We start from the raw sequence: 8,605 nt of genomic DNA, 5'->3' as shown, positions 1-8,605 counted from the left end.
TATTTTAGTATCTCATCATGCAGAATAAAAAAAAAAAAAAAAAATGGTGGAAGGGACAGTCTATCACATCATTTTTTACAGACATGTGACAGGACAAAATGGCTTTTTGTGCCTAAAAAGGTTCCCAATCCATCACAGGGCCCAACGTTCATATATTGAGTGTACCAGCGCAGACTGAAGGATTATGATGTGTCCAGCAAGGCCACTGCCACCTAAAATGAAGAATACAAGCCAAGGGGAAACAAGTGGTAGGAAAAGAAATAGTAAGAAGGATATTTTATCTTGTATTTAATATCTACTTGCTGATCATGTGTATAGACAGCAGGGATGTCCAAGCACATGAAACATTTAGAATCATAGAAGCATCAAGGTTGGAAAAGACCTCCGAGATCATCTAGTCTGACAGGCCATCTGCCATCAATATCTCCTCACTAAATCATTTCCCTCAGTACAACATCTAAATACTTCTTGAACACCTCCAGGGATGGTGGCACAACCACCTCACTGGGCAGCCCATTCCAGTAGTTTTGCTTTGTTCTTTCAGGAGACCTCATGTTTAGGCAATTCATTAAAGATAAAACTCATGAGGGTATTTAGAGTCTTAAATTTGGATGTAGGGATCACTGAATCCATATACAGAGATGTCTGTACCCTTCACAAACTTGTCTTTGATTGGTGCACAGCAGCTTACAGGCACTGGTCCCACCAATACTCAGGTCAGGCACACACAGTCACAGCACACACTTAATTTTCAACTCCAATTCACTAGGTTAGGCAGTAAGCAGCGGTACCAACTAACACCCCCACCTTAATGCTAGAGTTCAAATCCCTTCTTTCATTGGATAAACTTATGTCTGCCTTTTTCCACTTCCATAAAAAGCACCCTCAAGACCAGATAGCTTTCATGATCTTCCTAGCCTAAGGAGTGCTTTTCCATTCATTTCCCAGGAAGAGTGCAGAGTGGCATTCTCCACTCTTTGTAGTGTTGCACAACAGACATGGGAAATATGAGGAAAATAGCTGTCTGTTGACATCAGACAGACGTCACAAAGTTTCTATTACAAAAACTAAGCCCTGAGATTTAGCTGAAATTTCCAAGTCTTAGTTGACTGAGCCGTAACATTGCTATAACACTAGTGTTCACCTGTTTATGAGGACACACATGCTAAAGATTCAAGTGTTCATTTTCTCTGTTAGTGGAGTCAGAGAAACAATTCAAACTGAGCTGCTTAATGGGAAATAAGGCAAAAAGGACTTCAGATTTAAAATACACCAAGAATTCACTCTTGCTCCATTTTGAAAGGTTGGAATTGTCCCAGGCTGAAGGCAAATTAAAGATAATTCATCCTCTGCTGTCAGGTAACTGCTGCAGTAAATAGGTTAGGACATCATTAATTCCCCATTTTTCATCTGCTCCCACAGCAAAATCCATCCACTGCATGGAACAGAGAATGATCCTGCAGGAAATGTCTTTAGGTAACATTTTGTAACTGCATCTGATTTTAGATTTGACAAAGATAGCTCTGCTTAGACCTTAAGTAGCCTCCATCACTGTATGCTGGGTCTGGATTCTGATCAGACTTGCACCAGTTTGATGAAACTTCAGGAAAGTGTGCTGTCCCACAGCAAGCAATTCCATCTACAGCCTCTGAATTTCATTCACCTCTTAAACAACAACAACAAAAATTTTAAAAAAAGAAAATAGAAACATTGCCAGAATGGCAATGGGGGAAGCATGTCCAACTCACTAATGCACCACTCTCAGCTTAGCATCTCAACTGTTACGATGATCTTATAATCAGCAAAACCACACAACCAGCAATAAATCTAACACAGCGTATTACCATTAGGCATATGACTGACATCCCATTGCAGCCCCTTCAAGTCTAACCATGAAGAGTGCAGCCCTCCTGCAGCCCTGTATATTGCACGATGCCCCAGATCAGGGCTTGGTAAGGCTGCTCCTCCACAGGAGCAACTGAAGAGCATCCTACACAGCTGCATTTACCTCACAGAGGTGTTGGAGGCCATAATTAATTACTGTTTGTAGAACTCATTGAGATTGTTAGAGAAAGGCACTAGAGAGACAGAGTGGTGTTATAAATTATTACACTTGAAAACATTCAAACTCCTCAGCTTTCCACTGCCTGCCTCCTCACCAACTTGAAGCATTTCCTTTTCTCCTCCTGAAACTAAATTCGCCCTCTTGACACGCACAAACCATTAGAAAGACTGTATTTACAAGCACCTAGCAGTATTTTCTCAAGTTTATTTTGACATTGACTTTTAATCAACTTGATGATGATTGAAAAAGCTAGTTCAATGTTTTGCTAAAGAGGAATATTAAAAGTACATTGATTGTGTCTACAAAGATATGCAATTAAAAAGTATGAGTCAAGTGCTGTTATTTAACACTTGACTTTACTTATTTTGAACTCTCGTGGCCCTGTTGTGTACACGGCTAAATGTGCAATGCTGTGTGTTTCAAGTAAATCGGCTGTAAGCAATTTTATATTTTAATGAAAATAATTAGGGTTTGAGTAATATGAAGTGTATCTGAAGTGTAACCCCCGATGCTACTGCCTTAGAATTAGCTGTGATATAAATTATCATGATTTATTATGGTTACTTTGTGCTTTACGTGTTTGTAGGGGATTCTGGCTAGCAATGATGATTCTTAACTAACAAAGAATTGCATTTCAAAAGCAATTTTTTCTTGGATCTCATCTGTAATTCTTCCACAAAAGTGATATGATTTAACTATGCTGCAGTATGTGATACTGCAAAGATGGCATTATTGTGCTGTCATTTTGACAGCTTACTTTAATTTACACCATTTAATGGATGAATACATTTATTTTTTTTAAAATCTGGTGTTACTCTTTCTTAATATACCATATGCCATCGATCCCACATGCACTTCTTTGCATAAGCACACTAAATTATATAGTGGTATAAAGCAACGTATGTGTCATATACATCATATCTGTTGAGTGACACATCAGAAGCTGAGGCCCTGTTTGCTCTTCAAGGGTACCATGGATCCTACGACATTTTCAAGCCCCGAGCTATGTTATACAATACCTTGTGCACTGATTGGCATCTGTCCACCTCAGAGATAGGCACATTTCAGATGCACTGTATGAAAATAAACGCATGCAAGTCATTTGCCTTCATAGTAGCAGCACTATAGAAAGTTTAAAGATTATAATAATTACACTACTGCAAAAGCGAGTATCTGTAGCAGCTGGTTTCAATTGTGGCCAGTATTTTAAACTGTTTTGTCAAACAAAATCTTTTCCAGTTCCCTAAAATGTTTTGCCAGCTAATGGCAAGTACCTGGCCATCAACAGGAGTAAAGGTTGGACAATTGTTCCCTTTGTCTTATTTTGGGGGGGGAGGGGGGGACAGCTGGATCACTGTCTCCAAAGTGTTCAGCAAATATGCTGTCAGATATTCTCTCATATGGTGAAAATGTCATGGTTAGTGGGGGAAGAAGGCTGATTTAAGACAAAAATGATAATAAGGTAGCTGAGTGGAAAGCTGATGCTGTACTCTAAGAAATTACTTTTATTTGGGAGACTTCTGTCTACTTCCCAAGGACAGCTAAGAGTTAAATACTCTAAAACTATAACAAAAATAATAATAATAAAAAAATTAAAAAAAGACAGCCTAAGCATTCCATCATTCCATTTTCCTGTTACAAATATTATTTTTGGACAGAAATCCTGCAAACAAAAATGCAGCAATAGCTAAAGATTTTTAAGCAGGAGGTATCCAAGGTTGAAAGGGATTTTGTTGACACGAACTGAAGAAATACAGCATACTTTTATACTTACTTAGCTCTTTGATGTTGTACATGATACCTCGTGTGGCATTACAACCAACTGTACATGTCATAAAAATGCAGAGATTGCATGTGGAGTAAACCTGCAGTGAATTAATACCTCTGTCAAGGTGTATCCTGCTATGTATGCTATATATTAAGCCATTCTTGCTTCATTCTCAACACTTCATATGACTGAGAACACGCAAACATTCCAGCAAAACACAGACAGTCTATTTTAAATTACGTCAGATTAAACCAATATACTTGGAATAGGAGAACAAGATATTAAAAAAGTGCTTAATTATGAGAGTTAATTTTTGCAGAAAAATATATATATATTTTTTTTTTTTTAAGTGAAGAGAGTAGCTATGATTTTGTCTGTCATCCAGGAAACTTTTAGGAGTTTCATATGACCAGAAGTAATTTATTTGTACATAGCTAGGGAACAGATATTGGTAATGGATACGTACTTCCAGCACTTACTGAATATTATCAAGACTCCAAATGATCTTCAGATGCCTGTTAAGAAAGCTACAGACCACTGAGAAGTGGATTAAGCTGAGATAAACTTTTTTTCCCCCCCCCCCAAATTTATTTGGTCACATCAATTAGAAGAAACATCAAACCTAAAAGAAAAGCCAATAGATACTTATGTGTTAAAGAAAACTATTTATTTGATGAGAGACTTATTCTTTTATTATTTTTATTCCCCTCTAGAAGAGATTCAGGATTTTCATTAGGTTTTGCTGAGAAACCTAATGCATATTACAAATTGCATTTGTAAGATCTCAGGCAGAAACTCTACAGCATGGAGGGAGCAGTGAGTTCTTTCCTCCTTCAACATCAAAGAACAAACTGATGAAGTTTACAAGCTGGATACGTGGCTCTTTGAGAACATTTTACAGTGTCAAGTAATGGATCACCTTAACCGCTGCCCTCAAAAAGAACCCTCCTTATATTCTGAAAAGGACACTTGCCTATTTCTGGGGTGGATCTCCTCCTGCCCCACTTTCCTTATAGAAGAATGCAAAAGCAGAACAACAACAACAAAAAAGTTTAGAGAAAGCTGATTAATCTGAAAGCAAAAATCAGTATTTCTCAAACCAGATTTTATAGGGTATATTTCTGGGTACTTCTGCACACCTCTTTTGTCTGTTTTCAGGATGGGAATGGAGCTCTGGAAAAAATCAACTGGCTTAGAAACCATGATGGAAAGAAGAGGGTTTCTGGACGCTGAGAAAAGCATTGAAGCAGACTGGTACTGTATCATATTTGTTTCTGATGGATTTTGTTGGTCAGCCCACTTCCTCTTTCCATATGATACGTGCACACTGATCTACAAACACACACATATGGACACCAGCATATAGGCAGCAAATGCCAGATATAGTAAAAGTAAATTTAAGAGGTTATAAATGTTTTTTCGTAATAGTATGTATTCAATATTGTCACTAATGTGAGAGTCCACAATCTGAAAGCTTTTCTCCTCTTTTTACATGATCATAATATAATGAAGGAAAATAATTTCAATTCAACACGGTAACAACTTTGCTGCATTATCATTAGAAAGTTATTAAAAAGGCAAAACAAATGGCAATGTTTTTGCAGAGCCACTACCATAGTGAAAATTAGTCAAAAAGGTACAATCCTGCCATTAGGTCACAAAAAGGGATAACATTTTCAATGGGGAGGAGGAAGTGGGACCAGGGGACCACAACGTGGTTGGTACAACACATACTATCTGTCACATCAAAGGAGAGACTGAGGTCTTGTGACATCAGTGCTGTACCACCTTCAAAGCCACGTCCACCCCCTCTGCATGGTTTCAGACATAATCCTGGCATTGTATGGTTTCAAGGAGCATTTTGTTCAAAGAGATGGTGAGATTTGCTTCATCAGATAAGTGCTAAAACCCTATCTAATGTGGGACACGAGGAAGAAGACACAGCCTTAAAAACACGCCAAATTTTGTTTTTAATGCCACCCACATACACAGTCACTCCTTCACCATCCTGAAAGACAGAAATGCGCGATTCTTCCGCATGCTGCAAACCATCTTTACCACTTGCATGGCCACTGGAAGCCTGTGGAGGGCTGGATTTCCCAAGGACCTCCATTCCCTTTTCAGCACAAAGTTGGGTGTGCAGCACACTGAGTACCTTTGGGTGCTCAGCTGAGTGAAAAACCTGGCCACAAGATTGGAAATCAAAGGCATCGTGCTGAAAATCTGGCACTAGCTGAGATGTCGGACTACTTCTGGTCAAAATATGGCTGTAACCACTAAAATATACAGTTGCTGCTCATAATCAGCAGTACTTGCTCACACAGATAGTTTCATTGACTTCAGTCACAGGAAATACTAACTTATCTGGCACTGGAAAGTACTCCTAAGACCTCGAAGACAATAGCAAAAATATTATTAAGACAGAGTTATCTTTGTCCAGCAATTAATCATGTATCACCCTATCCTCAACAGACACAAACCAGAATCAGTCTTACTTCTATAAATGTTTCTGCATCACCTCACAAGTTTGGGGGAGTGAGAGATGGGTTTATTTTTATCCCTTAGCATAAAATAAAGAAGTAATGAGATGTTACAGGGAAAGATGGAGATCTCTTGGAGTATAGTAATGTATTTGCAAAGCACAAAACGGCCACATAACACCCAAGAAAAGATAAACATATTGCAACCATTTGAGATACGGTTTTGTTCAATCTCAAGAAAAGAAGGACAATCATACAATCATAGTACTCAATATTTCTTAAAAAGGACTGCTCTGGGATGGTTCCATATTAAGGGATCAGCTCTACAACATCAGCTAACAGACCAGAATGCATAATCAGCTAGGTGACAGATATACTTCATGTCAAGCATACGCTCCAGTATTTCCTTAAAAAGGTCTTTTTAATATAGACTCAGGGTCTTGGGATAGACTAGGCATAGCAAAGTCTTACAATATTTTCTTAAAGTATTGCCCAGCCTTGCAAACACAGCTTAGCGTCTTGGGCTCGTCTCATTAAGTGAAAAGGGCCATGTGTCTTGTAAAGACTGGCCCCGAGGGAACTGAGGTAAAGTATTTTTGTAGCCTTAACACACATTTTCCTTGTGTTTATGGCTTCATTATTTTAGTGGGTGTGTTATTTCAGCGTGTTTTTCTGCTACTTATTTTCTATCTTTCTTACTGCTCTTTTTTATTTATTTATTTATTTTTAAATGGGGAAAATGGACTCAACAGATGATGCAGAAGTATTTATAGCAGAGCTACTGGTTTTCATTTCTGTTTCCTGAACCTCAAAAAGTCACACACATAATGTACTCTAAGAATATTTCTGTACCATTATAATATTAGAGTTACTGTTAATGTCTGGTCACTGGAAAAGTTCCCCTCCAAAAGAAAGGTGAATATTTTTAGGCATTTATCTTTGATAAATAGATAAGAGTTAAGACAAAGTGAATTAAAGAAATACAAACACAACAACAGAAAAACAAAAAAAATGTTTCTGATTAGCAGGATTAGGATGTGGTTACTTTGTAATTGCAAAATCTGATCTCTGGCAGAGGGAAGGGAGAGAAAAAAGAAACAGCAAAAAAAGACAGTGACACCACTGAAAATTACTATTTGGTAAACTCTTCTAAAGTATTGATCTCCATAGCCACGGAGATGGTCCCTACCACTGAAATCAGCAGGGCATATGTAAATCAGCACTTTTCTTTCTGCTAGAATCAGAGGTATGTGAATGGATGCTGTTCAACATAAATGCACAAAGACAGTAGCTATTGATCAAGCATGGCTAAACTAATACATTTTCCATTCTGATGGCCATCCAAATTTCCAGTTTATTAATTATCACATGTACTTTACCTAATGTCAACTCACTTGCCAGAATCTGCTTTACTGGTTGCTTGTTTGTCTAATTAGAGTAATTTGCATACTAACTGGGCTTGTACATTCCCCTGTGTTTAGGGACTCCAGTGATCACCAAGCTGTTGGTCAAAGTTTTGATAAGAAGTAATGCCTAAGTAAATTCTACAAGCTACCACCCTAAGGCAAAATAAGTTCACAGTAGGGATGAATGGGTAAAATAATAGGAAATAATAGGAAGTCTGAAGCTTTTCTCAGACCACAACCAAAACCTTGAGCCAAATCTTTAACAAGACATGAAGTTCTTTTTTCTTTTTTTTTTTTTTTCCTTTTTTGTCATAACCTTTTGTTCTGTGCATTAAAAAAAAAAAAAAAAAAAGAAAAAAAAACCCTGAAATATCAAGACAAAAGGCTATTCTTGGATTGTGACATGAGAAAATCCAGGAAGGAAAGGAGACCTCATGAGAAAGCCTGTTTTCACAACATTATCACATAGCATTCAAAGTGTGTGAGTACGTAGGGACAGAAAATGGTGTATTGAGCTAACAAAACAAAATGTACCATAACATGATGAGTTACTCATCTTACCAAGTCAAAATAGCCGGTATATTGCATTAAAACCTGGCAGAATCCTTACGTTCCTCTCCCATGATGTGCAGGCTCCATCTTCAGCTTGTCACTGCCTTGCACAGCAGGAAAAGCCTGTTAATTCCGAGTTGTCCTCCACAAAGTTCTTCCTTTAAACTTTATCGCAATAGCTCTCTTTGATTTTATCAAAATATTTGGAAAGTACGATGGATAGACATGGACATGGTATAGCCACAGTTGATCTGAATAGCTGAAATAGAAGACAGAAGCATGCTCAATGTTAGCAGGTTGCTGTCGTTAACAGTTTACTATTTCAAACAAAACA

The sequence above is a fragment of the Meleagris gallopavo genome, chromosome 7, assembly GCF_905368555.1.
Source record: "Meleagris gallopavo chromosome 7, MGAL_WU_HG_1.1, whole genome shotgun sequence".
Lineage (NCBI taxonomy): Eukaryota > Metazoa > Chordata > Aves > Galliformes > Phasianidae > Meleagris > Meleagris gallopavo.
The sequence above is the reverse complement of the archived record's forward strand: the minus strand, read 5'-3'. Positions refer to the sequence as shown.